Source organism: Peromyscus maniculatus, chromosome 5 (genome assembly GCF_049852395.1).
Source record: "Peromyscus maniculatus bairdii isolate BWxNUB_F1_BW_parent chromosome 5, HU_Pman_BW_mat_3.1, whole genome shotgun sequence".
In the NCBI taxonomy this organism is placed as follows: Eukaryota; Metazoa; Chordata; class Mammalia; order Rodentia; family Cricetidae; genus Peromyscus; species Peromyscus maniculatus.
Genome location: NC_134856.1, coordinates 33429706 through 33450549, shown reverse-complemented (window position 1 = coordinate 33450549; position 20844 = coordinate 33429706). Strand labels below are relative to the sequence as shown.

Below are 20844 nucleotides of genomic sequence, written 5' to 3'. Positions count from 1 at the left end.
CCCTGGAACATAAGAGATGGCATTTACACAACAAACAAAAGCCCTGGCCTTACAGAATACTTGTTAGAGTGCCATTAGGAGAGAGACTCAGTGACACTAATAAGTAGATGACAAAATGTTTTAAAAGGAGGGCATGGCTGTGGATAAGTGCTAGCATCTATTCTATGCTGAAGTAAACATTATAAAAATTGTTCATGGCATAGAGTGGATAAGAGGGGGCATTTTATAGACTGAAAACCAGCTTACTATTCATAAATGGAATGAGAAACATGTAGTCAATGTAAGATTTGCCAGGGCTCTTGAAATTTTCTGCATTCTGCACAATTGCTCTTATGAGTTCTACTTTTGAGGATACAGATTACTCTAAGTTTTTATATTTAAATATATGGCTAAGAGAGGTGTTGTGCGTCCCAGTGAGTACATGAGTATGTAGTTGGAAGTCTTCCTGTGTCCTGCCTGGTCCCTGCAGTCAAGATGAATCTCTCTCACCTACATCCTGCAGCCACTTTGTCCCAAATAAACACACAGAGGCTTATATTATTTTCAAACTTAGGCTTCTCATTAGCTAGCTGTTATATCTTAAATTAACCCATTTCTCTAAATCTTTTCTTTGCCATATGGCTTGTGGCTTACCAGTACTTTTACATCTTGCTTCTCTGGGATGTGGCTAGCAGTGTCTGCCCCACTCTCCTTTCTTCTCCCACTATCTCTCTTAGGTTTTTCTGCCTGACTCCATTATGCCCTGCCATAGGCCAATGCAGCTTTATTTATCAACCAATCAGAGCAACACATATTCACAGCATACAGAAAGAAATCTCACAGCACTTCACCTTTTCTGTCTAATCAAAAAGGAAGGTTATAACTTTAACATAGTAAAAATTAAATATATAATAGAATAGTTATCAAGCAAGAATTACAGTTACAATATCTAGTCTTTGTATTTGGCAAAATTAAATAAAATATTGCATCTATCCTATAATTGTAAGTCTAAAGTTTCATATCTAATTTATCTTTTATCATGACTAAGGAAAACTATAATTATAACTATCTAGTCTTCAACTATATCAAAGACCTCAGAAGGATATAATATTACTTAAGTAAACAGGAAGAACATTGTAAGTAACTTCCAAAAATCTAGAATGGCAGATACAGCTGGCTGCCTGGACAGTCATCCAAAGTTCTTCTATAATGTTGGGGCATCCATCTTCAGCCAGTAGGCCTAGAGTGTTTTAGTCACTTCTTCCTGTGTCCTGTAGAATATTTGGCAGTCTCCTGTGGTGATATTTTAATTGTGCTGGAATGTAATTTTATTTGTATGTTAATAAATAAAGTTTGCCTGGATATCAGAGGTCATTAGTGAGCCAGGAACAGAAGTCAGGTGGTAGTAGCCCACATCCTTGACCCGATCACATGGCAGGCAGAGTCTCTGTGTGGTCAAGGACTATTGATGTAACCAACCGTCTTATTAAATAAGAAACACAGAAACAATGTAAAGGAGAAAGCCGAGAGGTCAGAGCTCAGAGCTAAAATCTCACCCTTACGCCTGCAGTGTCCCAGCTTCCCGAAAGAGAGCTACTTCCTGTCTGTAAATCGATTTTCCAGTCATTCTGCCTTCTCATTGGTTGTAAACCCAAACACGTGACTGCCTCGTCACTGTCTGAATGTACAGCCCCCTAGGTCTTAAAGGCATATGTCTCCAATGCTGGCTATATCCCTGAACACACAGAGATCTATGGGATTAAAGGCATGTGCCACCACTGCCACACTCTTGCTATGGCTCTAATAGCTCTGACCCCTGGACAACTTTATTTACTAACATACAATCAAAATCACATTTCAGTACAATTAGATTACCACCACAAAGGACACAGCCAAGCTGATGACCCTTGAACCTTTAATCTCAGTACCAACCATAGAGACCAGGAGGTCTATATAGACAGGCAGTGATAAGGAAATGGGCTTAGTGCCAATGAGAAGGCAGAACAGGAAAGCAATAAAACACAAAACACACAGGAAGAAGGTCTCTCTCTTTCCCAGGGGAAGGACAACAGCAAGTGGTAAGCTAAAGGGAGTCGTGGCTCTTGCTCTAATCTCTTAGGCTTTAACTCTGTATTTGGCTCTGTGTTTCTTATTTAATAAGATTGTTTAGAAATTCATCTACAGTCTCATCTGTGAAGTAAGTACCTGAAGGACCATTTTACCTTGTTTTGGCAAAATCAGTGGTCATTTTCCTCTGGGTCCTGCATGTCCAGTTCATATAACATATTATCAGGAGTCCAGGCAAGAGCAGTTTCTTGCCCAAATGGCTATTTTTGCCGAGAAGAAGATAAACATATAGAGTGTCTTTAATGCCCCTCTTTTTCTTTGAAGTAAATTGGTGCTTCCAGGAGCAGACATGTCTCACTATTCAGAAAAACTAAGTTTTTAAAACATTTTAATTGCCATATTCTGTAGGTCTTTGAAGTATTTGAAGACTACCTACCTAATTGAATTATATCTAAGTATACCTACAAAACTAACATGACTATAAGTATGATTATCATGGATGACTAATTATCAATCTGTATTTCTTAATTATACATTACAATTTCAAATGAGATGCACAAACATACCTTAAACAAGAGTAGAAATACACATACAGTATAACAAAATTAACTTTAAATTTGTATTTAACTAAAATTCATAGCTATGTAAAACATTATAAACAGGTTGTTACTCTTTATCCTATCATATCTATAATATCCCCTTATCTTCTTTATAAAGAGATTGCATTTACAATCAAAACCCTTTAAATAAAATAAACATTTATAAACAATATTTTGAGAATTTGGGCATAGCTTCTCATACTACTTTCTGCTGATTGAGGGTGCTGATAGTCTTATGGGAACACAAAGAAAATTTTAGGATTATGGTCAAGTCCTGACTGGAGCAGTCGGTGATGCTGCATTCTCTGAGCCAGTTGCCTTGAAGCTGTTCTGGATGTTAGATCATCTGGAGACTTTTAGGGGTGGTCTTGGCTGATCAAATCATATTAGCCTGGAAGAAATCTCAGGGTCGTGGCTTTGTGCCCCACATTGGGCACCAGATAAAGTAGCAATTAACAAGGCAATTCCATGTAGTTTATCTGATAGTTGAAAGGTTTATTTTGGGACGACTTACAATCAGTAAAGGGATCGGTTACAGGATGCAGGAGAGGTGAGGTGCAGGTTCTCTAGAGAACTCTGACTTGGTCTGCAATCCAACATCCAGGATCACAAGGTAGCCAAGAGAGTCAGCACATATGCATCTCCCATCTTAAGGATTCCAAGAGGCCATGCCCCAGGGGCAGGTCATAGGTAGGTGTAGCAGTTACCTGCTGCTTTACTAGTGGTAGTACTTCACGGTCAAAGCTGGAACAGCCACCCACTACATGAGTATGGTGCTCACTTGTCATGTGGTGTGTGTGTATGTGTGTGTGTGTGTGTGTTCATTGTATTTGCTAGCGAGAAGCTGCACTCTTAATTCAACAAGAATTGTTACAGGAAAATAATTCATATGAAAATGAAGCAGAGAAAAGTCTATAAGTCTAGCACTGGAGATAAAATGCAAAATGTCGGCTAGCTCCTGTGTAAGCAAGCACCCTCTCAGCCAGGCATGATGGTGTATGCCTTTAATTCCAGCATATGAGAGGCAGAGGCAGGTGGATCTATAGATAAAAAGCACCATTTCTTATACAAGCAGAGAATTTCAGCTCCTGCATCACCTCCAGGTAATATGGTGTGTGTAATTACTAATTTGATTGCTTGAGGTTCAGGCCATCCAGCTACTATGACAACATGGGCATAAACCCTAACATGCCCACTATCTTCATCTATTTTATAATAAAAGATCTGAGGCTAGGTACAGATTTAGAGGTAGAAAGTTTCCACTGCTTCCCAATGTTTCTATACCTAGCTTTTAACAATATATCTTTGGAGGAAAATCATATCTTACCCTATCTAGATGGCTGTGTGGACAGGTGAGGTCAAAGTCCCTTTGTGAAGAGTTCTCTCTCTTAATCTGTCTATCTTTCTTGTTGCCTTCTTGTTCAAGCATGTTCATAACAATAATTAGAAGACAATGGAATATGTAAGCATATATGCTTGGCATCTCTTGTGAGTGCTGCAATGTGATGCATCCAGCATGTGCAATGCTCTGGATGAAGTTGTGATGACTAATTTTGGTCATCATTGACATACTTAGAAAGAAGGAACTTCAGTTGAATAATTGTCATTATTGATTGCCCTTTGGGGATATCTGTAGGCCATTTTCTTACTTGCTATTTGATATAGGAGGCCTTAACCCACTGTGGATAGTACCATCTCTAGGCAGGAGGATCAGTGCTGTATGAGAAAGGTGGTTGAATATAAGCTTTGGAACCAGGCAGTAAGCAGTGATTCTCCATGGTTTCTGCTTCAGTCAGGTCTCCAGGTTCATCCTTGGCTTCCTTAAATGATGGACTAGAATATGTAAGATGAAATATACCCTTTCTTTCTCAAGTTGTTTTGGTAATGATGTCTGTCACAGCAACAGGAAAGTAAACTAAGATGAAAGGCGACCTTAACAATCTTATACATTTGTTCTTGTGTAACCAGTGGTGGGGGTTGGTGGTCACTTAGCTAGGACCTAAGAAGTCTTGTACAACTTTGTATTTATACTTAAAACACATGATTGACAGATGGGACTCCTACAAGGAGAAGCCAGTGAATAGAACAAAATCATGGAGTCACACAGAAATAAATTTGATCCTATCTAGTTAGTGAGCTGCCTCATCTTAATCTTTCCTTCTGCATGGTGAGAACAATGAGACTTGTCTTAAAGGACAATTGCAATGTGATTGAATAATTTGACATAAAAATTCAGACATAGCCATGTACAGTTGATAGATTGCATGGGCTGTTATAGCAACAGTAATAATAAATGGCATCATCAGGGTTGAACTTGGGAGCACTAGTCAATGAAGATACTCATGTGTTCCTGCTGGTTACCTTGTGAGATACAGATGCTAGTTTCATGGAATCATGACATCACTCAAGGTATCATCTGCTATGTAATGAGGACAACAAAGAATAATGAGAGGGATACCAGATTTAGAATCAGCAAGACTGAATTGAAGTGCCAGCCAATTCTGCTACAGATTAATTTTTTAACCCTAAGCAATCAGGTTGTGTCTTCAAAATTGTGATATTATAAGCTCACACATAAAAATGAATATTCAGAGTATAGTTTTCACATGAGAAGAACAACATTCTGGGTACTACCTCTTATCCTATCATCACCAGCATACTTGAAGACACCAGGGGTCCTTGTCTATTTCATGTTTCACTCTCCTCATACCATATAAAATTTTAATTTATACTTTATAAGTAAGATTCTTAATTTCTCTAATTCCTCATACTTTAGTTGAGAAGATGAATGAAACTGGTATGTGGACAGCACTATGCAGGTGGCCATGGCTGCAATTTCCTTGTTTTAAAATTGCAATAATTATGTTGTTACAGACTAGATCTGAAGCTCATTCACTGCTGTTTTGTTTTTGTTTTCTTTTTTTTAATAGCAATATACCCCAATGTTACCAACAAAGTGCATTTTCTTTTTCTGCTCTGTCTCTCATTGTTAGGGTGATGACTCCTTTAAATTTCATCTAGTTTGTTATTGAAGAGACACTAGGCCATTCAAATATGTGATTCTGACAGGTGTTGCCCTTCTTCCTCCTCCCCCATTCTCTCTGCCTTGCTGAAAACCATTAGATTACATCCCTAAAGCTAACAACCAAGGTCTATTTATTTGGTTATTTTCTTATGCCAGAATCATTCATCAGAATGACTACCAAAGTCCAACAATCAAAAGCCCCATTTGGTTCACCTAATTAACATGCCTAATTAAAGTTAAACACCTCATCCTAACACAGGACCCCTCTTTATCTTTATAAACCGCCATTTGCCATGTACCACTTCTTTTCTCTATTCAGAGGCAGTCCTTTGTCCCTCCAGGACAAGTACTTGGAAGAGATATTTCCTTTGCCCTTTTCTCCTTTTCCCTGTCCCCTATCTCCTTTACCACCATATCCCACCCATTCTGACACAGATCTCCCCTTTTCCATCTCATAGAAATTACATCCAGAAGGTCATTTGCTGCAATTTTCTGCCAGAAACAGTCACTTTAACTTTTCTTCCCTGCTTAAAAAAGGATCTCTCTGTGAAAACAGGTATTTCTTGTTTGTGTTTCACCCAGGGTTCTGGAGGAAGCCCCCCTACTGTTTAAAAGGTCTCCTTCAGTTATGGATTAACAAGCTAGTTATGTCAGACTTCTTTTGTGTCTGATATTAGTTAGGAATCATTGTGTTTATCTTGGTGTACAGGTTGTCAGCTATACCAGTGCACTTAGAGGCATTTGCTGCCATGAGGGGTAGGGATTCCCATAGTGGGGTATTTCTCCTGCTGTTTCCCTGATCATGAAACATACTCTTACTTTATAATGAATATGTTTTTGATGAGAATGGAGTTTTGAAGGACAGTGCTTTCCTGAAGCAACTCTTCACTGTGTGGGACCTGGCAGTATAAGGACAAAACCTCCACAGAGCATTCTCTCATAAAGAAGGATGGATACTCAAATGCTTAGAGACAACAGAAGACATGAGTGGTCAGTGACTGATTCATGGAAGAAGTAAACTCAAGTCAGGTTATGAAGGGACAGTAGGTATTTGGTAGGATAAGATGGCTGGGAGGGATACAGGAGGTTGAGGGGACATTGATAGAAATTTGTACACATGCAGGATGACAGTGGACACTTGCCTAAGTCTTATCCACTTTCTTTGTGCTGAGACTTCCTGTATATTCTTTCTCAGCTCATTTTATGTTAATTCACACTCTCCAGAAGCCCTCAGGATTTGCCCCTTTTCACATCTACAACAATCATTCTCACTTAGCTGCTTTCCTGTAAGCATAAGAATAGTTTAATAACCTGGGGTTCTACTTGTCTTGGACTGTACATACACCTTCCTAGTAATGCTCTTGGCATCCTTAACTTTACATTTTCTATGCTGTTGTGTGACACTATTCCTTGAGAGATGCGAAGAAATTCCCAGTTAAGGAAATTAGGACAGACCAAAGTAAGGATACCACCAAAGTACAAATTGGTGAGCCAATGGGTTTTACTGGGGCTACTTTCAAAAATATGAGCAAGATGTTATTAACAGGAGCAGAAATTACTCAAAAGATAGTTGCATCACCAAAGTCCACTCTAGCATGTGTTGTCATCCATTATAGATTTAACACATTAGCAGATTAGTTGTATTCTAGAAGCTCAAAGAAGCTGGAAAACTGGAACACACTATACAACCTGCAGGCAGCTAAACAGATTGAAGAGAAAGTCTCCTTTCCAGGTAGCTAATTTGGTCTGAACCTCTTTCAGGTAACTCAGCAGGTCTGAGAGCTTCTCTTATGAATTCTAAACTGCTATTATGTACTTGGGGAAGGGAGAGACCTAGTGAATCTCATCAGTTTCAGGTCCTTCCTGAAGCTATTTTGAGTTGTTCACTCCTTGAGCTTAAGGGGTTTCCATGCAGGATGGAACATTTCATATCTCCTTAAAACAGTGGTTCTCAACCTGTGGGTTGCAACTCCTTTGGTGTTGAAGGATTTTTTCACAAGGGTCACATGTCAGATAGAGCCTGGATATCAGATATTTACATTACATTTCATAACAGAAGCAAAATTACAGTTATGAAGTAGCAATGGAATAATTTTATGGTTAGAGGTTACCACAATATGAGGAATTGTTTTAATGGGTCACAGAGTTAGGAAGGTTGAGAACCTCTGCCTTAGATTATCCTATTGTTTCACTTCCCAGCAAACATTCTGCCTTAAATTATCCTGTTGTGTCAACTCTCATTTAACATCTGTGTGTTAATGAGTTTCCCTCCAAGATGAAAGGCTTTAATTTTGGGAGAAATTGCCACTCAACACTTGCTTATAGTACCACTCTCCTAACAATACACCTAACCACCTAGGACCTGTACTGAGTTGCATGCACACTTCTCTATGAGTGGTAGAATATGTTCCTTTTCCCTGTAATGATCATCAAGCATAGACAAGATTCTGTCCAATCATACTCTAGTTGTGTCTGAGTACAAGGGTAGCAGTGGTAGATTTCATGGGGTAGGCTTTGCTGATACAGCTTGGACTGGTTCTGGAACATGCCTGATAAGGCAAACGGTGCCCTTTAAGTGAACTTTTAGAGAACATACCCTACTTATCACCACATGCTTATGTATAATGAAGAATGAATATGATTAAAATCAAATGCATTATAGGAACAGACACATATAGTGTTCTAAGTGTTACAGCTCTGAGGGGAAAGGTTTCCCCAGTGCAAATGTTACAGATCTGAAGGGAAAGGTATCCTGGCAGTTGGGACCCAAGGAATACTACAAAATTACACTGTACAATAGACCCCACACAAGAGATTTATTGAAAAAGATATGAGAGTGGCTGCCTCTGCTAAGTAGAGAAGGACCAAAGAACTGAGCAGGAGGCAGGCTTTATATATGGTTTCTTGGTGGTAACGTTTTCCAGAGTGGAGATTTCCAGGGTAAGTATTGGAGGGACTTCAAAGCAAGCTCAGGGTTTGGTGGGATTTTGAGCTCAGCACTTGGTGGGTTTTTAAAATCTGGAAGTGAGCTGACATTTTTCCCTATATATGTAGCCTAAGTGTGTCAATAAAAACACAGAGCCACCTGGGCAGAATAGTAGAGATGACCCTGTTGGCAGGGTGTGGGTGAGCCAGTGAGGGCATGAGTATGAGGGAGCTGGCCCCACTTCTTGTCTGTCATGTGGTAGCATGGGCAAGAAAGAGATGCTTTCATACCTCTCCTTGCCCTTTGCCACCTGTAGAAGGTAGGAGATCTGGTCTTAGAGAATAGGAGAGTTGTCTCTGCCCCTTACTAGATGCAGCACTCGGGAGAGTGGCCCCTGCAATTCACCTGGGAAGCACAGCAGAGCTGGTCCTGGTGGAGTGGATGTGGATGAGCAGGCCCTGAGGGCATGAAAGCTGGAGAACTGGACCCTCTCTTTGCTGCCTACTGCATTAGGTGAGCTCACTGGGGCAGTGCTAGAGAGCTCTCTCTGGTGTTGAGGATGCTGGAGGACTGGCAGGCTGACCAACTCAGCTACCACCTAGGTCCAGATGCAGGGCTCACCTTAACATCAACCCCATCTATGAATTGCTGGAGCAAGTGAAAGGGCTGGTAGAGAAGATCCAAAGCTACAGAATCTCTATGACACAGGGCAACAATAGGATATTCAAGAGGAGTCTCAGTGAGGATCCAATATTTATAGTGTAGTAGAAGTCAGAGGCCTTGAATGAGACCGATGACTCATTGCAACGAACACTTGCAAGTAAAGATATATGTACTAAAGGGTATACTGTGTTACTCACTGTGACACACTACAGCCTTGATGATAAGATTTTTTTTTTAATTTTATTTTATTTTGAGGGCTTGCAAGGACAGAGAGCAGTTACGAAGGAACAGTGAGATGAGTGGGGTTGGGGTACATGATGTGAAATCCACAAATTAAATCAATAAAAAATAAAAAAAGGAGGAAAGGAAAACATGAAAAAAGACTGTTTCATACTAAAAGTTGATTTAAATTTATTAATATGCCCACCTATGAAAAACAACTCAAATCATATATTTGATATTAAATAGATTACTACATTTTAAACATTTTATATTAACATCTAAGTGGATATGCTAATACAAAAAATACAGAACCACTCAAACTATACACCTAAGTAACTAAACTCCTTTTGTGGACCCCATAAAAGAAGCTTCAGGCTATACCCGAGGCCCTCGAGTACACTGTCACTCATGTAGCCTGCTGTCACTCTTCAGAGCACATTTCTCTCTGATCTGTGCTTTTACTTTATTCTAAATGAGTTCCTATTACTTTTTAAACATGTGTATGTCTTTCTTTCAGTTCCTTGAAGAAGAGTCCATGAACCTAGAAAATCTTGACTAGACCCTGATCACCAGTAACACTATTCTGGAGTCGTCTTATAACTATCTTATTCTAATCCCTACTTGCCTCCCTCTGACCTATGCTCATCATCCAGAGTGAACTTCTGTACAAGTAATATGAGGACTTTACTACTAAGCCCTTCAATGCTTCCCTGTGGTTCTGAACATGAGCTCTAGCCACTGTGCCATTGTCTTGAGAACCTTATTGCAACAACATCTGCCCACCTGTCTTCCTGTCCTTCATGCCTCTTCTCCATGTCTATGCACAGCCAGCAATAAGACTGATATTTTCCCCTGGCTTCTTCCTAGATGTTCTCTTTGTCTTCAGGCTTCTATCATGTAGAACTTGTCAAGTCTCCAAAGATTTTGCTGCTCATTTCTTTTGAGGGACCTTAGCACATGCTGTTTAGCCAATTAATTCATTTAGCTTGATTAATTATTATTTCCCCCAATTGAGATCTTGTTGGTCCTTCAGTACTTAAAGATTTCTTCTCTTAGTACACCCCATTTTTCTCTTTATAGAACTAGTCACATTTTGTAAATTAAAATCTATATTTTATGCCTTTCACTGCACTCTAAGCTCCAAGAAGGTAAGAACTTGATTTTATTCCACATTCTAAACTTAGTGTCTGTCACTGTGGATGGTAGGTCCCTTTTCCCACTGAAATTTTTTCTGTATAAATTTTCTTTCTTCCTTTTTTTGCTTTGATTGACACATCATAATTGTATGTATTTATGCAGTACAATATTATGCTGTGATTCATCAAATCATGTTAATTAACATATCTATCTCTTTAACATTCATCATTTTGTGTGGCAATGTCTTAGGCTTTCTATTGCTATGAAGAGACACCAGGACCATGACAACTCTTATAAAAGAAAGCATTTAATTGGGGCTGGCTTAAAGGTTTAGAGGTTTAGTTTATTATCATCATGGTACAGAAGAAGGAGCTGAGAGTTCTATATGTGGATCAGTAGGCAGCAGGATAGAGAGTGACACTGGGCCTGTTTTGGAATTTGAAACCTCAAAGCTCACCCCAGTGACACACTTCCTCTAACAACGCCACATTTACTCCGACAAGGACACACCTCCTAATAGTGCCACTCCCTGTGTGCCTATGGGGGCCATTTTCATTCAATTCACCACAGGTGGGGACATTCAAAATCCTCTCTTCTGGCTATTTTGAAATATATAATACATTATTGTTATTCATCTTTTATTCATTATTGTTATGCATCTTTCTATGCAGATCACCAGAATGTATTCTTCTTTCTCACCTCTGCTCATTCATACCCTCCTAGACTCTTATAACTGCCCTCCCCATTTTTTTGTTTTGCAAATCAAAATTTATGTATAACTTTCTCATTTTCTCCCCCAATTTTTTATTTTTGAATAAACAAAGACTAAGTTTCCCCCAAACACAGCTGGAGAGTTTTTTTTTTCCTTTTCATAATTGTGACACTACCAAGTTTTGACCCAAGTAATCACTTTTAGTCAATGTTGGGGGGTTAACCCCATCCTGTGGATTATTTTTCTGTTTTATCTTACATACCAGTCACAACAATATGTCCAGTTTAGAGAATGCTAATATAAACCTTGCCCATGTCACTCAGCCCATCTCTTTTACTCAGACAGTTTCCCAGCAGCTCCTTCATGGAGACACAATCTTCTGTCTCCAGCTCAAACTGTTCCACAGCCCTGCGTCCTGACAGATGGCTCTCCACCATCCCATTTGTGACACTTTCCAGAACAACACCTCTGATGGCTTTAGGCTTTCCAGGCACACTGAAGACGATAAACAGGCCCAAACAGTCCTCTCCTACCAAGTTACAGAACTCTGCCAGCTTATCAAATCTGCCTTTTTTCCAAGACGCCTCTCGCCTTGACACACAGGACTTGGGGTCCCTCAGAGGAAGAGGAGAAGCCATCCTCAAGGTCTGCACTGCCACCTGAAGCCATATTTGCTTCTTGGGTCCCCAGAAGGTCCAAACCCAGTCTGCTCCAAACAGCAAGGCCTGGTGCTTGGTCATCTTGGTGGTGGTGAGCCACTCATCAGACCCCCTTTCCTGGCAGAAAGCGATGAAGTGGACAAGGAAGATTTCACTCAGTGTACTTGCTGCAAGGCCGAGTCTGCTCAGTGGATATTCAAACCCCAGGTACTCCTTCACCTTCTGTGCTGCGTGGGCAACAGCTGCGCTGACCACCTCACACATGGCGAGAACATCCTGGCTGTCCTTTGGAGCAGCCACTGCTGCGAGACCTTTTGTCCCATGTCCCCCTGCACCAGTAGATGCTTCTCTTAGCCATCAGACATGTGATTGTCGCCGGGAATTGCTTCTTTTTCAGAGGAGATATCCTTCATTGAAGCCAAGTCTGTTAAGACTGTCACCAGCTTCCTAATGTCACAGCTTCTTTGGTGTGGCTAGCCAACAGACCTGGTTGGACAAACATGTGAGGGAGGGCTTCCTGTTTGTTAACTGGGTGTGTGGTGCTCAAACAGATTCCTGCTGCCTGTCAAGTGACAGAGGACAATTTCACACAGAACACCTGTTCCTCTCCAGGTTATGGACAAGCTACTTCTGATCTTTGATAAACTCTTCCTAGATGTGGTTCCTTTGTCCAGAAAACAGTATGTGAGTGTGCAGGCTGGAGTCGTGCAGCCTTTTACTCCACACAGTGTCTCCAAGTTTGCAAGTCACTTCTGCCTGACTTCATCCCCCAAGTATGTTTCTCATGTTTCCTTTTATACATACTTAAGGAGAGATCTCAGTTTGTTTGTGATTCATGCTGTGAACTCAACTCAAACAAACATATGCAAGTTTACATACAAGAGCCTGTTTTTCTACCAGAAACCAAGGCTTTGTTATTCTGAACAAAGTAACATCAAATAATGACAATTTAAAACACAAGGCAATTATCAATTGACTTTATTTCCTTTCATAAAGTAATGCCAACAGTGCATAATACTTTTGTAAATAAAATATATAATCAAAAGTTTTTAACTTTATCACATATCATCAGTTGTTACATTGTCCTTAATAAAGAATATTTGGCATCTGTTAACAGTCTGCTCATATTTTCAACCAGATTCTAATATCAAATTGAGCTTTTCAAATGGTGATATTTATTCATATTTAACTAAAACCCCAATACAGGAAGAAGCTAATATAGTCATCAAATCATGAATGGGAGCATTCAAAGGACTCACTGTTAGAAATAAAGAACAGTAGCTAGGTGGTGGTGACGCATACCTTTAATCCCAGCACTCAGGAGGCAGAGGCAGGTGAATCTCTCTGAGTTCAAGGCCAGCCTGGTCTACAGAGGGTGTTCCAGGACAGGCTCCAAAGCTACACAGAGAAATCCGCTTGACCTCCCTCTGCCATTTCAGCCTCTACTCGGTCAGTGCCTGTATTCTCACCTTGCTCCCAGGGGCCCTCACAGAAGCTTCCAGCCACTCCTCCAGCCCTAGTAATGGGATGGCGGCCTCCAGACTCCAGCTCTTCCAAAACTGCCCCCACCGCACTTTTATAGGTTCACTCGTGCGTGCGTGCGTGCGCGTGTGTGTGTAAGTGGCTTATTTCATTTAACACAACATTTTCCAGACTCATCCATAAGGTCACAAATGATGGACCTTTCATCCTTTTGAAATTAAGATGGCTATTATCCAAAACCAAAAGATAATGAATGGTGGTGTGACTGTGGTGAGAAGGGAACTGACACATTGTTGGTGGGAAAACATCTACATATAGGCTATAACAATCCAGGAATATTTGTATTAGTGTTCTGTTCATGCATAACTAATATCTTAAGATTTCTATTCCCATGATAAAACACCATGGTCAAGAGAAATTTGGAGGGGAAAGGATTTATTTCATTTATACTTCACTGGCCACATTCTGTCACTGTGGGATGCCAGGGCAGAAACTCAAGGCAGGAACATGAAGGTAGGAACTGAAGCAGAGGCTACTTACTGGCTTGCTCCTCTTGGCTTGCTTAGTTTGTTTTCTAATACACACCAGGACCACATGCCTAGTAGAAGCAGCATTCATAATGAACTGAGCTCTTCCACATCAATCTTTATTCAAGATAATTTTATTTTCTTTATCTAAACTCCACGGGCTTACCTACAAGCCTACTGGATGGAAGTATTTTTTCCAATTGAGGTTCCCTTCTCTCAAATGACTTTAACATGTCAAATTTAAAACACTTACCTATCACAATTTTAATTGTCACCCCACTCCCACCCCCAACTGCAAAATAAATAAATAAATAAAATTAGTAGCTTGAGGCATATACTTATTCTCTTCTAACTTCTGAGGGTTAGAGATTTAGGCACAGCTTAGAGAAATTCTCTGCTGTGGTCTCAGATGCCTACTACCAAGGGGTTGGCCATGCTGTGGTTCATCTGGAGCTTGGAGTCCTCTTCCAAGCTCATTTTGGTTGTTGGCAGAATTCAGTTCTGTGTGATGAAAGATCAGTGGACTCTCAAGCACCCAATGACTGCCCATCTCAGCAGGTAGCTCAAGATGTGGTCATTGATTTCTTCTATTGAGACTAGTAAGATGATCCCTGAGCATCTTTTAATTCTATTTATTTATTTATCACCAGGTAAACTTTTAAGTGCAGTTTTAAATTCATGAAAGAGTTATAAAACAGCACAGAGGGTTCTTCTCTGTGCGTGTGTGTGTGTGTGTGTGTGTGTGTGTGTGTGTGTGTGTGTGTGTATTGCCAATTACGATTTTCCGCATACACCTATCATAAACATCATATATTAATTTACATTGGTCCATTTTGCTTGGATATAACATGTCTCCCAGGCACATGTGTTTGAAGGCTTGGTTCCCACATAGTGGTGCTAGTAAGAGATGATAGTGTCATGAGTATCATGAGAGTGATAACCTCCATTGATTGATTCACTAATGAATTCCAAGCTGAATGGACTATTAAGAGGTGGGGCATTCTTGAAAGAAGTAGGTCATTATGTGTCCTTCAAGGACATTCTTTGTCCTCCCCCCACCTCCTTTGTGGCTGCAATGAACCACGAAGTGCACAGCCTTTCCCCCTCCACGTCTTTCTGACATGATTCTCTGACCCACTACAAGCTTGAAAACAATGGAGCCAGTTGAACATAGACTGAAACCACAAGCCAAAAATTAATCATTTCTCTATTAAGTTGTTTATCTCAAGTATTTTGTTACAGCCACAGAACACTGCCTAACATAATGTGCTGCATTAATCACAATGAATAAACCAATATCAATAAATTATTAACTAAAGTCTATATATACAATTCTGATGTCTGATGATAAGAAAATTGTACTTTTTTTCTGAATAGCTTCACCTCTTTCAAGTTCCTACATAGAATGACACCTGGAAGAGTTGTAATATGCATTTGTAGTTAATTAAAATTCACTTCCAAAGTATACCACCTCATAGGTTCTGAGCAGTTTCCCAAGTCCTTACTTCTAGCCCTTGTGATATTATTATTATTTCACCCATTCTATGCCTTAGTCACTTGCTAAGTTACCACTATATTCTGCTTTTTTCTATATGTATCCAATATTTTGTCTCAGTTTTCCCTCTGCCTGAAGGTTCTTGTAACATTTATTATAAGAAAGGTCTCTTAGTGATTAATCCCCTCTAATTTTGTCTGAGAGTGTTTAGTTCTTCACTTGGAAGGATATTTCTGCTGAATATTAATTTATGTTTTTTTGTTAATTTGAACTATTTTAAGAAACATGTTTTTGTGTATGTGTCTTTAAATATTTTAAAATTACACACACACACACACACACACACATATTATGTGCGAGCACATGTACATTTGTGGGCATACATGTGCAACAACATTCATGTGGAGGTCAGAGAACAACTTGTGAGAGTTGATTCTCTCCTATGATGTGGATCCCAGGGTTCAAACTCAAATTGCCAGGCTTGGTGGCAAGTTCTCCTACCTACTGAGCTATTTCACTAGACTGTATGTGTCTTGTGATATATGTCCTTGTGTGTGTGTGTGCAAGTGCACATGCTTGTGCACATGTACAGAGGCTAGAAGGAACATTAGATTTCCTCTTCTATTACTTCTTGCTTATTCCTTTGACGCAGGGTCTCTCTCTCTTTCTGAACTCAGTGCTTGTGCTTTCTTGGTTAGGGTATAAGCCAGAAAGCCTTGGTAATCTTCCTGTCTCTGCCCCATGATTGAAGTGTTCCCATGAAGCCTGGCTTGTCATGTGGGTGCCGGGATTTGAATTCCAATCTTCATTTACACAAGTACTCTTTACTGCTGAGCCATTTTCCAGTTTCTTGATAAAAATTTCTATATTGCTAAGATGTTATTCTTTTTACTCTTTATACATTTCCCATCACTCTCTTCTGTGTGCATGATTTCTGACATAAACAGCATTTCCCATGATCCCTATGCTTTCCACCACTGGTATTCCCTATGTGAAGTATATTTTTCTTTTAGTACCTACTGAAATTTTCCTTTGTCTTTTTTGTAGCTGTAATATACTATTTCTAGATGTCCTGTTTTGCTTTATTTAGCCTTTCCAGTGCCTCTGTGTTATTAAATCTAGAAAGTTTTTATCAATTCTTATTTTACTTGTTTCTTCCACTTTTCTTTCTTTGTGTACTAACCCAGTCATCCATGTGTTGCCCCATTTGATGTTGCCTCATGGTTCTCAATGGGATATTTTGTTTTGCTTTGTCTTTTTTGCTTTGAACTTCACTTGGGGGATTTCTATTGATGTATCTTTAAGCTTGCTGATAATTTTTGTGGCTTTGTTGTGTCTACTGAGCCCTTGAGGCAATGTTTTCAGTTTTAGCCTTTATTTCATAGTGTCTTGCATCCTTGCTTACATTGCTCATCTGAATGTCTTCTACTTCTTCTATCATATCCCTTAGTATATTTTAAATTCTCTGTCAGTTAAATCTGACACTTGAGTCATCTTCCAGTGTGGTTCTGTAGATTGTTTTCTTCCATCAGATCTTTTTGTATTGTCTTTGGGTTATCATTTTTTCCATGAAGGTTAAATACAGTATTGACTTAGGTGGTAGGAGTTGGAGCAAATAAGCCATTAGTGTAAGCTTGTATGTTAACAAGGAAGCCCAGCTTGCTTGTGCTGCTCATATAGTCATAGGCTTCAACCCTTCCACTTTCCCATTAAAGGGAAAGAAAAGTAATCATATAAGTCAGGACTTCAAGGAAATGGGCAACACTGGAGACCAAGCCAAACGGTAAAACAAAAATAGTGAAAACAACATCATAGGAGAAAGGTAGTCTCTTTTTATCCATGTGAAGTAGGATCCAGATTCCAGAATCCACAGAAGCTTATATCCTTTAAATTAAATAGCATGGTGTGCATGGAAAATGGGGTGGAAAGATTGTAAGAGCCAAAGGTGGGTAGGACCTGAGAGAAACAGTGTCTTCAGAGCATGATAGGACCATTGCACTCATGATTCCATCATAGGTACAAGAGGAGGAAATTGAACAAGGCTCATGCACCAGGAGTCAGGATCCTTGGGGTCATTTTAGAATTTTACCTAATACAGCTGGATAAAGGATATGATTCTCAAACTTGGTTTCAAAGGAGAACTAGAATAAACTGACACAGAAGGTGAGAATTCCATGCCACACAGAAGGAGCAGAGGGTGCAAAGAAGTAGGGGATAATGAGGTATAAACACTTTCAGGACCTACATGTTCTGCCTAAACTCAACAACTCACATACACTGCATATACAGGGGTTTCGTGTTCATGGTATCTCAATAAAGCTGTGGAAAGGATTCAGGTTTTCTTGTCTCTCTGTACCTGGAGGCTGTACCCTCAGATGAGTAATCTCCTGGGAGCTCACTTAGAAGGGACAGGGCAAAGCCAACAAGAATGAAAAAGAAAAACATCTCTCTCACAACCAGATAATCCTGGATTTAGTTTTGAATGTCAGGATGGCTTGGTCACCTGAGGTGGCATTACAGGGAGCACCTGCCCTGTGTCTGTGGTTGCTGGGCTGATAAGCATAGATGTTCTCTTCCAGGAGTGTGGTTGCCTTAATGCTAATGAACTATAGTTTTAATGAATGATGTGTTTTAACAGGAGTGCTATGTATCTTAAATTATGTCTTGTTAAGCAAACCTTTCCTTTATTTTCTTTGCCTAAACTGAGTAGGTTAAAAAAAAAATCTCAAAAACACCAAACCCCCTACACCTTTCCTATTTTACTCTCAGGAGAGAGGTTGAAATAATTATAGATTACTTCCTTGTGGTAATTATATAAATGCCATCCTCTGCTTGGACTGTCATTTTGGTGAACATTTTTATTGAGGATGTTTACATTTCTGTAACACATTTGGAACAAACGAAGCAGCCGTTCTACAGGGAAGTGGCATTGAAGGTTGCCATGGGAACCCTGTGAAGTCACAGAAAGTAGATTATCTCATAATACATTATCCAGTGTCAGAAACAGGCAGCCAGACTAGACAACAAACTACCAATTAACAAGAAACAATTTGGGGCCAGAGAATAGGAGCCAAGTAGAAGGCTGCCTCCAAAAGGTCATGTACAAGGTAATTTGTTGGTTCTTTTGCTTGATGCAAACCAATTACTCTGATTGCATTCCATCCATATTATTCTTCTCAACAAGCTCTGACTTCTATAGGAGAAAATCCAGAAAAGTGCAATTTGACCCTTTTGAAAAATGCCTAAAATTAGTGTACAAAATTCCCTTTGTTCAGTGAGATTTAAATGATAGGGTGTCTTACCTCTGGAAGTCTTCAGGAGGTAATAAGCTTCTTGATGAAGCATGGCATGCTCAGGTATAAATTTAGGCTTTGCATTTTATTAGTGCTCTGGCTTTCCAGGTATCAGGCTCCTCATCTATAAAATGGGCATGTTAACAGCATCTCTCAGTGCCTTAAGAATTCTACTTATTGTGAGTTCAAGGCCAGCCTGGTCTACAGAGAAAGTTCCAGGACAGGCTCCAAAGCTACAGAGAAACCCTGTCTCAAAAAACCAACCAACCAACCAACCAACCAAACAACCAACCAACCAACCAAACAAACAAACAAAAAAAGAATTCTACTTACTGATTGCTTGTGGCTTACATGCAATAATTTAAGCAAAAGATTTCAAGGCAATGCCTGCACATATTAAATATTCCATAGTGGCATACTATATTCCACTTCCTCTCTGTTATATATTTGGTATTTTCATGTGTTGGCTGTGGGGTATATGGGTGGTGGCAGTGTGTGTACATATGTATGTGCCGAAATATATACCAATTAGTGTGTGGGCAGAGCCCAGAGGAGAATGGGTTATGTCTTCCTCCATCATTTTATTCCCTTGAGACAAGTTCATCATTTTTCAGCTAGGCTGGTGACAAGAAAACTCCAACAACCCTTTGGGGGTTACTAATGTGTGATAAAATGTCTGGCTGTTTACATGGGTGATAGGGATCTGAACTCAGGTCCCCATGCTTGTGACGCAAGCACTATTACTTATGAATCCATCTCCTTAGCTCCCTAGTGGTGCTCATCTAATGAAGGTTCCCTTATTTTTCACTAAGATAAGGCCTATTTTTAAAATTCCTGTCAGGCATTTAAAAAAAGAATTCATACAGTTAAAAAACAAAAACAAAACAAAACACAAAAGAGAAATGTAAGTTGATTATGAAGTTTAACTTGGATCATCATCAAAATCACTTAGAAAGTTTTATTAGACCATAGATTGCAAGGTCTTTCACCAGACCTATGCTCAGAATCTCATTATGAGGCTTGTCTGGTACATTTCATATGACCTCTCTAAATGAGTCTGATGTATGCTAGCTTGCCTGAGTCACTGGAGCTCCTAGGAGTCATTTTATTATGTTCACTGTAGTGTGTTTTTCTAAATCCCATTTTCAGAGTTGATCAGTACAGGTGGGTTAGTACTAGAGTTATGGAAATGTTAACAGTATCTTCCACTGTTTTGCTGTAGGAACTATAGCAAGCACATTTGGACATGCATGGTTAACTAGAGTATCTGCCATTCTGAACTCTCTCTGTCTTACTTTCCCCATTGCAAGGGGGTCTCATCATGGGCTTCTGGAAGTATAATGGGAGTTCTCATGGGAGGATCAAGGAGACTATACTACTTCACAAATAGCACAACTTGGCATTTCTATTTATCTATTGAGTGTAATCATGCTGCTTTCTGTTTAGGTGGCTCTTCTCCTCTTTCCTCTACCTGTCTTCTAAAGCCAAATAGAAACAAGGTAGGGACAATGGCCATGGGACAATGACCCCAGAAGTAGCTCCAATTTCCTCAGTTCTTGGTGAGAAAAAAATATTCCCTCTGAACTTGTTCTTTTTTTTTTTTCTGCCATATTTTCCTTAACTACTAGAGTTAACATGGTCAGAAAATTACACACCAATTCCCCCAATGTCAATACTCTCACTAGGTGAATTCCAAGCTACCAACCTGAAGATGCTGAATGCAGCCAGGAGATGGACATGATCTGCTGTTGTGAGTTGGTCCAAGCCTGCACCTGCACAACTGTAGGCCTAATGAAAGGAAGTAGGTTGAAGTCCTGGTAGAAACAATGACATGAAAGAATAAGCCAATTGCTAGGATGTAGTCTTGTCCTCAATCTAGAGTGACAAGTGAAGGTCTCCCTGTCTTATATGTGGCCTCCTCAGCTCATGAGTGTAGAAATTGCACTAGCCTTAGCAGGTCAATTGGTTTTCATTGTAAGCACTGACATCAGTAGTTATTGGATGCAGTGGGGAAAGAATTTGTATGCTCTGCCTGGGCTCTGTAGGGTGACTCCTGTA

The 20844-nt window shown here is 39.8% G+C and overlaps 1 long non-coding RNA gene and 1 pseudogene across 4 annotated transcripts in view; one reads left to right on the top strand and one right to left on the bottom strand.

The window, feature by feature from the left end:
- Window positions 1-20844, top strand: part of LOC143273301 (uncharacterized) — a 105652-nt gene that overhangs the window by 27493 nt on the left and 57315 nt on the right. The window contains exon 1 of one of the 4 annotated variants that reach the window (XR_013051264.1): window positions 18400-18600. The exons of the other annotated variants lie outside the window; for them this stretch is intronic. This is a non-coding gene — a long non-coding RNA (uncharacterized LOC143273301). Of the gene's footprint in view, window positions 1-18399; window positions 18601-20844 lie in introns of those variants that run through there. 4 annotated transcript variants of the gene reach the window in all.
- LOC102926500 (rab15 effector protein-like) lies at window positions 11564-13248 on the bottom strand (annotated as a pseudogene).